Source organism: Limulus polyphemus, unplaced genomic scaffold (assembly GCF_000517525.1).
Source record: "Limulus polyphemus unplaced genomic scaffold, Limulus_polyphemus-2.1.2 Scaffold9224, whole genome shotgun sequence".
NCBI classification, from domain to species: Eukaryota; Metazoa; Arthropoda; class Merostomata; order Xiphosura; family Limulidae; genus Limulus; species Limulus polyphemus.
In genome coordinates, this window is record NW_013674834.1 from 9,263 (window position 1) to 24,248 (window position 14,986).

The 14,986-nt window shown below is 31.7% G+C and overlaps 1 long non-coding RNA gene across 2 annotated transcripts; it reads left to right on the forward strand.

Moving 5' to 3' along the window:
• Positions 1–879: 879 nt before the first annotated feature.
• Positions 880–6,898, forward strand: LOC111083354. 2 transcript variants are annotated; one of them, XR_002608995.1, is made up of 3 exons: positions 880–1,116; positions 2,371–2,466; positions 4,074–6,898. It is a non-coding gene; the product is annotated as an uncharacterized LOC111083354 (long non-coding RNA). The 2 variants fall into 2 exon arrangements; XR_002608996.1 differs by having other exon boundaries at positions 4,101–6,898.
• Positions 6,899–14,986: the final 8,088 nt, after the last annotated feature.

The following is a 14,986-nucleotide window of genomic DNA, read 5'->3' on the forward strand; positions in this document are numbered from 1 at the left end:
GTGCCGTCTAACAGCAGTCCCCTCACACACCTGTGTTTGAAGGCTTGTTATGCCCACTGGTATGTCTTACATTACCTTCTATGAATAACCACTGATAAGATAAATAACCACATAATAAGATATGTTTTGAAATGGTTCCCTGCAATTTTAAATGTTTTGGAGGGTTATTGTCCAATACATAGGTAAGGGTCAAATGCTGGAGAATGGGGATTGTTGAGTAGAATCTTAATTACTTCATCACTTCAATAAGCTTTTGTCTCTGGCTTTTAATTCTTTAAAAAAATGTTTGCTTAAACTGTGAGTAATAATTGACTTGATTAATTACTTTATCAGCTCACCGATATAAAGTCACTGAAAGAATGAAACAATCATATACAAATGTACGCACGCCCACTTCTTTAGTGGTCCAACGTTAAGTTTTAGGGCTTAAAACATGAAAATTCGAGATTTGATCTATGCGTAGTTATAGCATAGATAGTTAATTCTGCTACTTTGCGCCTAAGTCAACCAAACAAACGCACGATAAAAATAACTTTTGGAATGCATTTCTTGTTATACTTCCTTTATTTTTGAAGATAATAATAATCAAATAAAGTTGAAAATATATAAAAAATCTAATGAAATAATCATGCTATCTGATATTCTACGTTTTGTTAAAAATGTTATTTAGAAAATGTTTACCAAATAATTTTGTTGTCCAGGAAAGAATAAATGATAAACTGTTTCTATTGTAAAATATTTACGAGCACTTCGTATATTTATATTTCAAGTATTTATAATTATTAAAAAAATTACAATGATAACGTAATTAATGATTTTACGTTAGATGAGTGATTATCATGCATTAGGTAAAAATCCAGTTGTGGTGTGTAAAGCTACAATTAGAATTACAACTTAGTTTCTCCCGGTATATCAGAATGCTGGAATTGATGAAATTTGAAAGCAGAAGGCTTATTCAAGTTATTGTAGGAGATGAATGTTGCAGTGTATGATGTTGGTGCTACGTAATCTAACGTTTTTTGTTAGTACTTATAGTAGTAAATAAAATAATTTTTTTAACTTAATGTTACCACATAAGAACTATTAACCTGAAGAGGATTGGGAACCTGAAATTAGGTAATTTAGGATATACTAATTAAGCACTAATTTTGTTTTGTAAAATAGGAACCTACACTACACTTCAGACAGTACGGTACAGTCTAACTTCACTATCTCAATACCTGGCTCATGGATGATGTAGTTAAACTTCAGTTAAAGTTCATGTTATAAATACTGCAATGTAATGTTATTGTTACTATAAAATTAAAAGTATTAGTGTTGCTTCTGTTATGAATATTTGTAATAATACATTACTTAATTCCTTTTGTTACTGCTACTGTTAGTGTTCTAATGATAGTGATACAGTTAGTGGTAGTATTACTAATAGTACTGTCACAGTGTCAATGTTACTAGTAGTAGTACTATTGGATGTACAGTACCAACATATTAATATTATATAATAATAATCTAAACCAGTGGTTCCAAAACATTTTGGTGGCACAACCCTTTGCATAGAAATACCACTTTCATGGTTACATTAAAAACATTCTGAGAAATTGCAGTTATAATAATAATAATGCTTTATTATTATTAGTGAAATGGTTAGAGGTACAACAATACACTGAATTACTAATATAAAAATCCCAGTATATCAGCAGAAAGATGTGGAAGGGAAACTGACAACATCTTTAATGCAAGCTTTGTGCTTGTTTTAGCAAACATAATTTCTCCAAGTGTGGTTTTAGATTTTACAGAAGAATAGAATATATTATGGAGTGATTGAGACCACAGTTCAAACCTGCAACCCACACTGGGAGACACTGTTCTAAACTATGTGTCTGCAAACTAACATCCAAGTCTGTTTGTAGTACTTTAGAACTGTAGTTCAGGATAAGAAAGAAGTTTTAGAATTAGTCTTTTAATTGTTTTTATGAAGAATGCAATAGTTAACTTGAAAAAGCCCTTGGTCTTTAGGTATTATACTTATAGCCAGATGAATTTATTATTCTAGTAACAGTACTTTACATTTGAATTGTGCATATATGTTTATATGCCATACGATATAGTATACTGTATAATCTGTAAAATATAAGTTGCTACAGCACATGGACATGCTTTCTATGAGACATGTTAAGCCCAATTTCAGATTTAGAATTGTAATGGGAAAAGTCAGCAGAAGAATTGACCAGAGGCGTAAAGACTGTACATCATTCATAAGTAGTTACAATGAATATACTCTGTTATAAGTTTTTGGTGTAGTTTTTAATTAACAAGAAATAAAATTACAGAAACTACCTTGTTTTTGATTCTAGTTTTTATTATCATCTATAGGTCTTGTTGCATTACTTGGAAAAAGTTAACACAACATGAACTCTGATTTAGGAGGTTTAAAAATTGGTATAAACGTAGACATCCAGAGAACTGATGGTAAGTATAAGGCTGGCATAAAAGCAAACCTTTCTGAGAACCTTATGAAATTAGACTAGTTGTGTCAAATTTATTATAAAGCACAATGAAATAAATAAAGAGTAAAGCAACTATTAAAAAGCTAAAGTTGAAATATTATAAGAAGAGTGGAACTAGTTACCTGTGGTACTTAGAATTTTTTTGACCACTAAGTTTTCAGTTAAGCAAATACTTTGAGTTTGCAAACCTTTTTTGTTGGAGATTTAATTCTAAGTTATGTTTACAGGAATAATATGAAGTTACAGAGATATCTTTAAAAGTACATCTTAAGTGTTTGTGAACTCTTAAAACCTAATGGACCAGCACATGATTTCACTAAAATGCACTGTTGATATATTGATGTAAATGAGTTTTCATAAGGATTGAAAATAATTGTTAAATTTTTGATAGTTGTGAATTGTATGACACAGCAGTATGGCTATTTTGCTCTGTGATGCTATTGACTCTGCTTAATTTTTTTTTTGTCATTTATAGTACATAGGTATTTGTTATGCTGCCATAAATCTCAAAAATTTAACTTTTCCAGTTAACCTTAATAAGCAAAACTACTAAATACATCTCTAGAATAAAACTGCTTTGACCACTTAACGAACAGTTGTAATACTACTAAGACGTACATGTATGCCCTTTAAATTCCTAAGATTAATAGTTCTGAAAAATTTTAGATGGTATACTGATATTTTAAAATTAAATGTAAATATGTAAAAATGTTTACTTTTTTCATGGGTTTCATGTATGAGGCTTCTGCATCAAAAACTTTCACCAAAACACTGTAATTCCTCTATATAATTAATCTTTACTAAAAGAATGTGAACATGGATGAATTAACGTGTTGAATTAGTACCCCTACCTTAAGGTGGGGAAAAAAAAAAGCAAAGCAGTAAGAAAATTGAAAAGTAGTAAAATCACAGAGTAGAAGCCAGCAATATGCTTTTACAACGTTTCAGATCTGAAGCATAAAATATAAATATAAAAAAATCCAGAAATGTACAATTTTTGTTGCTTTAAAATTTGCAGTTATGATTATCAAAATAAAAATGCAGTAGTCAACCAAAAGTAATTCAAATACAAAGGGGAATATTTGTGATGTAGTGAGAAATATAAGTAAGAGTCAGATCTTAGACTTAACCAGAAGCTGAGAAATAGATGAAGTTGTTTCAAATAAGACCTGTTATAGATAAAGTAAGTGTTTGATACAATTTTAATTTACTTCTAATGATTTCTTTAAATAAATGTAAGGACATTAATGCTCATCTTTATTCACTATTTTGGTGTTGATAAAATTTGCAAACAAGCTTAAGTATTTCCTTTCTTTACTTGTTGAATTATAGTATCATACTCAGGTTATCTTATCAATAAAAACAAAAATATTTGAAGTTTTCTTTTGTTTGAAATTTCCAATTATACTCATCACATGCTTTTCCTAAAACCACCTGTGGGGCTGGAATATTATCAGTCCAAAGGAAACATTAGAAACAAATAACATTAAACATACAAAACAATTGTCAAATCAGTATTTCTCCAACTTTTTGGTTATTTCCTGAAAATTATCTTATCTTTTATGATAGATCTAACACTTTTGGTTTATTGTGCAGAAAACTGGTTCAAGAGGAAAGACATTCTGCTGATCTGAAAAATGTTTCATATTGATCCTTATTAAGTATTTAAATCAGTGTGAGCTTTATGCTACCTCTCAACTGAAGTATTGTAAAAGTAGTTTTTTTTTACCGTTGAGGTAACAAAGAAAGAGTTTTGTTACAAATACTTTTAGCTCCATCTTTGTTTAGTATGAGCTTTAAGAAACATAGGACACTGTTTCAGAGTTGAAAATATTTTCGATATGTTTGTTTCTGGGTGTGTTTTTTTCCCACAAAATATGATTGTGAAAGTGTGGTATTAACATTGTTGTAACTTTATAAACGTTTAGAGAAATACACAAGATAAAATGTATTATTAATCACAGTCACTATGATGAACATGCCTGGCAGGCTATAGTTTCATTCAACCTGGGTTGTGATAATAACTTTATCTAGAAACCTTTTGCATTATATCCCCAAACTTTAGTTGAATTAATAGTGAATGAATCAAATTTCAAGTACTTTTAAGGGTACTTGCTTCCAGATTTGAAAATGAAGTTGGTGTGATAACAAACTGGGATAACCATAGTTAGAGCTGTTAACTATATTCTTTTTTTAAACTGTAAGGCTTATATACCTTGTCATGCATATCATGTTTCCAGGTGCTATGAAACTTAATATAAAAAGTTATACTAGTAGTGTCTAATAACTGAAGCTTAGTAATGAATATATATAAACTATTACAATGTCATATTTGTATTGAACAGTACCATTTGGTGAATGTTTTATCAGCTTTTAAAGTATTCTGTACTTATTGATATGTATTCATTTCTATGAATTTAGCAATATGTACTTTAGAATCTGAATTCTCATTCTTTAAAAGTTTATTTAATTGTAATAATATCCTGTTAGCAGAAAGAAGTAGCTGGTGCTTTGGTAAAATATTGTGATTAGATATTCTGTGTTGGTTTTGTTTGTTATTTAAGTTGGTGCTTCCTCAGAAGAGTGCATTAAAGCTAAATGTAGGGATTATCAGGGCGTTGACTTAGTTATATTTGTTTTTTAAAGTGTGAAGCGTATACACCTTTTCATGCATATCAGGTTACCATGCGCTATGAATAAACTTAGAAACTTAAAATAAAAGTTGACTGGGTCGCTTAAGTTATCTACGGAAATTATATATATATATATATATATATAGGCACAAAAACTCCATTTATTTGCGCAACGACCGATTCATTCTTGATGTTAGGTACAAATATGGTTTTACAAGTTTTCCCGGTTAGGTGAATACTTGGAGCTCAAAATTTTGCGTGTGCATGACACGTGTTAGTGTTTAGTTAGTAGCTTAGGCTGTCGAAGAATGGTTAAATACCACGCACGGTAATGTGGTACACTGCATTAGCAGATGACGGTTACTGTTTTGACTTGCAGTAGTTTGAGAATGATATCGTGTAGTTTTTGCCCCGATTTCTGTTTTTATACATGATAGTATTACGAAAGTCAAACGTTTTCGAAGTATCTAAATATCTCTATGGAAATCTGTGTGGTTCGTGTATAACCGTCATTTTGTCGGGTTGTTTTAAACACGAATATCACTTCTTGTAAACGTTGCTATTGCTTATTATATCATTTCAATTATCAAACGAGTAGTCGTATTTTTATGTGAATAGACACACCAGAGAGAAAGCTGATGCCTCTTAAACACCACATAACCTTATTTCAGTTTTACTGATTAATTTTTGTGATTTACCAGCGTTTTTAATCCTATGTTAATTTAATTTTAGGTTAAGAAACGCATACAGAAGCTAGAATATATTTTTCTTACTTCGAAAAATAGTTTCTTCGAATACATAAAACAAATTCAACCGAAAAATTGAATATCTATGAAAACCTTATAATTTATGTAACAATACTACTAGAGTAGAACAACTTATGTTAAGGTAAACGCAGATAGACATTGAAATTGTAGGCAGTACTTTATGTAGTAAATGTTCAGCCGACCTGTTCAGTCCTGTTATTTGACGAAAGTCTTTATTGGCACTGATATAGTATAGATGACATAATACATTCTTCTTTACTTTCATTCATAAGTACTTATAAAGGAAATGATTTTGGCTCTAAGAGAGTGTTTTTTTTGTTTTGTTTTTTTTGTTGTTCAAGGTTTGCACACATAGTTGACACATTTCCCGATAAACGCGTATTACAGTTTACATGACCGGTTTTTGAACGATGATGATATCTTAAGAGTAACATTGCGTATGGGATATAATTTTATATAATCTTTATAACAAGACTGTTTAAAATTATGTGGAGTGATTAGAACTGATTTAAATCAACAATAGGCAAAAAGCTCGGATTGTTGCTAACATTTGTTCGTGACTATTCTTTGTTGTGAAAAATATATTACTTATGGATCGAGGTTTGTGGGTTTTCTTACGGCCGATTAAGAAATAAGCACACTGTCTTGGTGCCACGTTATGAGTCATCATATTATGACGAAAACGTAGAAGCAGGTACCGCATGTGACATAATCTTGTTCTCACCATATGCTCGGGGCAGGGAGCTGGGGTTGTTGATGTTGTGACGTAAGAAGCATGTGATGTTGGATATGAACCATTGTAAACAAGCTATATTTAGTAACTATTATATTAGTTTTATTGTATGAATTAGTATTATGAAATTATCAACTTGATTTCACAAGTGTAAATCACTCAAATCTAGGTAGACATGCGAAAGTAAAAGTCTAGTAGAATATACCCAGTTACTCCAAACCGGTCCAGCAAAAGTTTGCTTTACATAGAAGAGGTCAGGTTCATAAGTAAAACCTTGTGAGACTAGTTTAGGTATATGTTTCACCATCATTTGTGCAATGATGTCATAAAGTTGTAGTTACATTTATTTTGATGGCCTGACACATTTGTTTGGTGCTTTGCAAACTGCTTACAACTTGCATGTAATTAGGCCCAATCAGAGGTTATTGCTGGTTTCTCCTAGTGCTTATCAAAGGGTGTAAAATTTACAACAAAACTATCCTGTGAGAAGGAATTATTATTTCATAATTACTGAAGAGTGTGATATTGTTTTTAAGACATTATCTGTTTGATGCTTTATAATTTAGTCTCTGAAATAAGTAAAGGAAAAAAAAATATATTCATATTTTTTATATAAATCTTTGAGATGTTGTTAATGAAATCATGTTTCACAAAAAAAGTATTTGGGGACAAACAAGAATTTTTGTAAAACTTGAAAGAAAAAGTTCATGTTTGAAGACTAAAGTTAGATGTCTTATGAGATATAAGTTGTTTTAAAATACCCCTTACTCTTATTGAGATTTTTATTTGTAAATCATTCATAGTTTTATCTGTATATAGTTTATACTGTGTATGGTTTGATGAGTGAAAACAAATCTTAGATATTGTATATAAAGATTAAGTAAATGAATATTATAATGTAAATATCCCAGGGTTGCCAACCATCAGTAAATTTATGGACAGTCAGTAAAAAAGTTACATTTTCACACTGTAAACCCATAAAAAGGCAGTAAGTTCTTTTCTTTAATGATAATAAATAAATATATCAGTGAAAAACAGGCTTATGTTTGTATGCTAGTAAAAACAAGTTTGTAAGCCAACCCTGATACTTATATTTTACGACTGTGTTATGTATAAGTAATAATGTTTTATAACTGACTAAAATATATGTATTTTACAGTATGTGAGTGATAAAAGTGTATAGTATATATATATATATATATATATATATATATACTATATAATGTGATTAATGTGGAAATCTAGAGCTAGGGGGAGAAGGGGCAACGCCTAACGAATTCATGGCCAGGTGGTTAGGGCGCTCGACTCACAATCTGCGGGTTCGAATCTCCGTCACACCAAACATGCTTGCCCTTTCAGCCGTGGAGGCGTTATAAGGTGACGGTCAATCCCACTATTCGTTGGTAAAAGAGTAGCCCAAGAGTTGGCGGTGGGTGGTAGTGACTAGCTGCCTTTCCTCTAGTCTTACACTGCTAAATTAGGGACTGCTAGCGCAGATAGCCCTTGTGTAGCTTTGCACGAAATTCGAACCAAAACCTAACGCACTTGGTCATACTCTTCGAATACTTGAAAAAGTCAATTGTCCAGTACAATTTTTTATGTCCCAGCATGGTCAGGTGGTTAGGGCGCTTGATTCGCAATCTGAGGATCGCAGGTTTGAATCCCCGTCCTTTTCAGCCGTGGGGGCGTTGTAATGTAACTGTCAATCCCACTATACGTTGGTAAAAGAGTATCCCAAGAGTTGGCGGTGGGTGGTAATGACTAACTGCCTTCCCTCTGGTCTTCCACTGCTAAATTAGAGACAACTAGTGCAGATATCCTTCGTGTAGCTTTGCGCGAAATTCAAACCAACCAAACAAACAACGTTTCATTAAGTATATAGGAGAAAAAAAGTCACCATAAGTTCTGACGGCAACCAGACCTTGGACGGCTTTACCTGACAAAATGGAAAGGTTCACCACACCCACCAGTACCAGAGCCACTTAATTGTGAATAATTAGTCGCAATATTGTTTCAGTTTCCCTTGACCCTTTGTTCCATATAGCTAAGGGAACTCTTCTTAGCGATGTTCTTAGTTGGGGGAGATCCCCCCTGGCTCTACCTTCACATTAACCACTGCTAATAGTGCGAAACAGACTATATATATACTCATTATCATTTTTACTTCTCTAGAAGATTCCCAGTTGGTCAGTTTATGGACTTGCAACGTTAACATTTAATGGAAAGAACGGTGATAGCTCACTGAATAGTTTGCGCTAAAACAAATAAATAAACTTATTTAGAAAAAAAAATTAACTTAGATTTATTTCAATTTCTTGTTTCTCTAACTTATTTTTACTTTTCTCAAGGACAGCCTTGAAGGGTCAAATGATTTCTTGTTGTCCTTATGTTTTGCTGATTAAATATTAATGAAACATTTGGGTACTCTCTCGATTCTTATTCTAGGTACCAGTGTTAAACACGTTAATTTTACCATTAAATTAACATTTAAAACAAAATAGCGCTAATTTCTGGAGAAGAATATTCCACAGAGTCTTTTGCATCTATTAAACTTAATATGGAATATACGAGATAAACGAAGTATCCGATGATAAGAGGTAGGCAAACAACGATTTATAAGCATAATAAAGCATTGTGGAACATACTACATGTTTGTGGAACATATTACATGTTTAAATGTTTGGAGACGGCTGGAATGTGTAATGAAGAAAACTTTATTACAAGTGCACAATGCTTGGACAGGATTATCTCATTACCAGATACAAGAAGTTTACAGAGACACATGAATATATATATATACGGTTGGGAAAAAAATATTTTATGTAAAGTGGGTTCCTCGTCATCAAATTTAAATACTACGTGTTTCGACACAACTATGGTCTGTCTTCTTCAGAAAGAAATACATATGACAAACGTCACGTTCCTTAGAAATAAGACGCAAATAACACGAAGGTCACATATGTAGAGGTGAATTTCAGATATCTGCCTTCACATGTAATTAATATGAAACAGGTCACAAAGTACTTTGGAATAAAATTCTTCTCTTACATCAACCCAAAACTAAAAAGAAAGAGACTGTTTAGAAACTATAGAAATCATCAGAGCAAACGATCTTTTACTAAACTGTGATAATGGCCCTAGCAACATCAGCCATATTTGTCAAGGTCTATTCACTGCTCGAACTCTTGATCAGACTTGACCTTTACTTATATCCTGTCACTTGACGTCATTTCTGTCACATTAAATACCTGCGTTATTTGTCTTTGAAACTATATACGAATCCTGTATTGCTTAATATAATTTCGTAGCTTTGTGCTTCTCATCAAATAAGCAAATTTAGAACGTTGATTGTTATCCTGTTTAATTTTATTGTTTTTCTGTCGCCTGTGCTGTTATAACAATTTGTGATTTTTAGAAACCTTCACAGTCATTTTCAAATTTGTTCACTGGCAGTCAAGCTCATGATAGTCTTGTTATATCCTTTCCATAAATGACTAGTACTAAAAATACTGCTGAGCAAATAACAATTTGGACTACATAATAAATGACTTTTAAAAAAGATTTATTAATATTTACAGTGCAGGTATCACATGATACGAGAACAATAAGACATAGTAATATAAACCCTTTACTTAATACATAACAGTAACGTTATTCTGTTTTCCACTGATTCTACTTATTTCAATTGATTTGATAAATAATGTTACTTGCATTTTGTGTGTATTGAATTAAATTTTCCATTTGTTTTAGTATTTTTCTATTTCGTTGAAAAAAGGTCGTAGTTTGTAAGTTGCCATTGTTTAATTTGGGGAGCTCTTCCAGATAGCAATATCATTTGCAAATTATGGCCAGAAGCAAAAATTTGGTTTTTTGAAAAGCGTGTCACTGACATACGTGACAATCAGCGTAAGGCTGACTACCCCTCCCTGCAGTACACCTGCTTCTGGAGTAACATACTCCGAGTATGTGCCTCCGAAGTTTATTCTGACATTGCTATTCTTCAAAAAAGTTGGATAACCAGCGAATAATTCCGCTCGGGGTTCCCATTTTGGTAATTTAAATCTTTGTGCCAGAAACTGTCAAATGCCTTCTCGACGTCGAGAAATCATGCGACAGTACATTCTTTTTGTTGAAGCTATGAGTTGTTTCTTTTGTATACCGAATTAAGTGGTCTGTTGTTTATCTTGATTTGCGGAATGCGTTTTGGATCTCTGGTAATTTGTTGGTATTTTCAAGATAAGCCAATAGAAACTGATTTGTTGTTTGTCTTGAATTGCAGAAAGCGTTTTGGATCTCGGGTAATTTGTTGGTATTTTCAAGATAAGCCAATAGTTTTCTGTATATATTTTTTTCTAAAACTTTACCTAGACGGCTGGTCAAGCTAATAGATCTGTAGTTTTCTGGATTTCTCGATTATTTTCCTTCCTGTTTGAAAGCGGCAAATATATGTAGCCTGATTTAAGTGAAATATCGAATAACGCTATACGGGCATTAACAGTCTCAAAGGCCCTTTTTCGAGAAATATGCTTTGTATTATATCCTGTCCAGGATCTTTGTTTTTCAGTTGGTTTATTGTTTGCCTCACTTTTGATATTGTGATGAGTTTTGTCAGTTGTTGCGATAATATATTTTTTGTACTTGTTTTTCTATTCCTATGTGTGAGTGTTTTCAAAGTTAAATAGTGGTGTATATAAGCGTTTATTGGTGATAACGTACCTATTAACTATATTTTAAAAGTAATTGTTCATATTCGGTTCATTTGGTGTCTTGAAATTTCTTTGAAAGATTGTGCTTTCTGTAATTTGTTTAAGTCTGTTTATTGTTGTACATTAGCGTTGGATAGTTGTGTTTATTGGTGTTGTTAGGTAACTTCTTTTTAGTCTAGACCAAAAAATCTTGTGTGTCAAAAATCAACGATACTCACACAGAACAATCTTTTATAGAAGTGAATAGTAAAAAAACTAAAAGGTTAAGCACACAACAAAGACAAACATCATGCTTCAAACGTATGGGTGTTTTTAATCGACATGTCAAATATAATTGAAATACTCTGTTATATAATAAATTTAAAAGGTGCAAGCTAACGTGGGGACATAACGTGTTTTGTTTTTAGCTTTAATAAAATTAATTGAATAAAGTACAATTAAGTAAATAAATATAAATAAGCACATATAATATATGTTTTCGGTAATGTTGCGACATCTGTTGGGTAAAGAAAACATATATTGCTGGTCACCTGACAGCACGTGATGGTACGTGTATAATGTTTCATACATGTATTCTTTATACTATAGGCTATTGTAAGGTACTGTAGTGTGTTGTTAACCGAATTTGCATTATTGTGTTGTGGTAGTATCTTTTAAATGACAGTAAACACTTTATGTTTCTGATTATCATTGATGATAGTAATTAAAGTAACTGTTTTTCCCATTACAATTAACCTGTGTTTATTTCATTGATTTATTAAAACATTTATAAGAAACGAAAGCAGTGGTTGCCAAAGTTTAACGACTGCAGTTGTTTCGTCAGAGACTAGGACTCGAAAGAAGGACTTGGGAACCTAAGACCAGACAGCCTACTAAACAAACGAAAATGGGTTCTTTATTTCGAAGCGAAGAAATGACATTATGTCAGCTGTTTTTGCAGTCTGAAGCAGCATATGCATGTGTCGCTGAATTAGGAGAGCTTGGACTTGTACAATTTCGAGACGTAAGTTAGTAAATGATACTGATTAATAAAACATGCTTACAACTTACAGTTACAGTTAAATTAAGAGACAAATTAAACACTACAGTTAGCAATCTAAATTCTAAGTCTTGCAATAATGTATCGTAAATTATTATTAGTAATTGAATTGTCTCTTATACTTTCAAAGTTACCTTTATTACTACTAGTTTCAGTTCGTATACAACAGTAGTGTAGGGTTATACGCCCATACAATGTAACTTTTCAAGAAATACTGGGTAGAGTTTTTGCACTAGAAGTAGAGCTAGTAAAATACTATTGTGAAAAATCCTGGGAAAAAAGTTTGTAATATTAATATAATTATCAATGTCATGCACAGTTAATGCATTGATATGTTATGATATATTTGTTTTTTCATTTCTTCTGAACTTTGGACACAAATGCTCTTAAGAAATTTCCAAGTTTATCTTGATGAGACCTAACCTTGATTGTCTGAATTGCTTTCTGTCACATTGCTTTTGTTTTTTGATTGTACATACTTACTTTACTCATAAATGATTATACCAGTTCCCCTTTTATGTAACTGCATGAAGTTAATCACATTCAAATTTTAGTACCTTTAGGCTTTCTCTCTCTCTCTCTCTCTTTATATATTTTTTTATCAAAAATCAAACAAGTCTTACAGGTGTATTAACACTTTGAAAGCCTAAATTGATTTCATAATATCTCCTATACTCTGAAGAGTGAAATTGGGGATGAATTTTGTAAAACAAACATTTCATAGGTATACAAAATAATTTACACAATATTCTATCAATTTATATTGAAGGTTGCAAAATATGTTTATTCAATAGAAAACATGCTCTTTAACTTGGTATTTGTCATATTTAAATTCAGATAATTAGCACTAGATATAATGTGGTTAACATATTACTTTTTTGCTTTCATTCATAAGCTCTTAGATTTAATCGTTTATTTGAGTGCTACACAAAAGTATTATATGTGAAAAGAAAGAAGAAATGTGTCGCACTTGGTTATGGACAAAAGATAGGCTTAAGTATTATGAAAATTTAGGTAAATATACATGTAGTTTTGTTTCTGTTACAGCTGAATCCAGATGTGAATGCATTCCAAAGAAAATTTGTGAGTGAAGTGAGACGTTGCGATGAAATGGAGAGAAAACTACGTAAGAATTTTCTTTTGTAAAATCTGAAGCTAATTGAAATAGATTAGTAACATACGCTTATAAATACATCTCAGTGAGACAAAATACATTATATTATACCAATTTATGAGGTGTTTGTTCAAGATATTAAGGAATTTTAACAAAAGGAATTTCCTTCATCACATGAATGTATTTCATAATTAACTTTCTAAGGGCTAAATGTAGTGTGTGTGAGTAGTTGGTTTTGGTTTAGTTTAATCATTTGTGCATGCGGGTTTTGTTTTTGTAAGTGATCTTATTGCAAGAAGAAAGTAACTTCTTTAAGACCTAACTAATTGTGAAAAAAAATAGATACACAGTGGGTACATGTCGGTACTTTGTTAAATTTTAGTTATGGGGTTTTAGTTAGTGAATGGGAATGAGTTAAGAACATTAAGTTTCACTGACCTTAATTTATCTGAGATTTGTGTTCTAGTATACATAAGTTTTTCATTTATCACTTTACATATTTTTCATACTTACAATTGGTACAGTAATTTAATCTTCACATAAAAGATTGGTACAGTAATTTAATCTTCACATAAGAGATTGGTACAGTATTTGAATCTTCACATAAAAAGTTGGTACAACTCCAGTAAATTTTGAAATATTGTAAAATAAGTTTATTTTGATGTACTTCTTCAAAGACTTTAGATATTTGACATTTGACTGCCAGCCGATAGATATGTGTATTGGCAAATAGGCTCTTGGTTACCAAAACACAGCAGAGACAGTTTGAGCTTAAAATTTACGTGGGCTATATATAATTTTACAACATACAGAAAGGATTGCATCATTGGATCACCTTCAAAGTATTGTAAAGGTTAAACTATGTCTGTGTATTTTTTTAAAATGCATAACCTGCACAAAATCAAAAACTAAGTCACATATTTTCTTGGTGTGAGGTGGGGATGCCACCCCCTGCCCCTCACTGAGCTAAGGTATTATAATGGCTCCTAAATATCAAAGATATTTGGTAAATTTAGCTTTAACATTATGTACCAATACAAACCATGTTCCTGTAAAAGCACGTTCTTCTTACATCAGAGAAAAGAACAGGTGTATTAGACACTTATATATATCGTAATACAGCATCAAGAACACGTGTAGAGGTGTACAAATGTAGTATGCTTAAATGCTTTTACTTTAGTAGAGTGGTTGAAAGGATTAATGTGTATACATGTGGGGCTCAGGATGGAGAATTATTTGTAGAGTAGTTGAAAGGATTAATATGAACTTGTACACATGTGGAGTTCAGGATGGAGAATTATTTGTAGAGTAGTTGAAAGGATTAATATGGACTTGTACACATGTGGGGTTCAGGATGGAGAATTATTTGTAGAGTGGTTGAAAGGATTAATATGGACTTGTACACATGTGGGGCTCAGGATGGAGAATTATTTGTAGAGTGGTTGAAAGGATTAATATGGACTTGTACACATGTGGGGCTCAGGATGGAG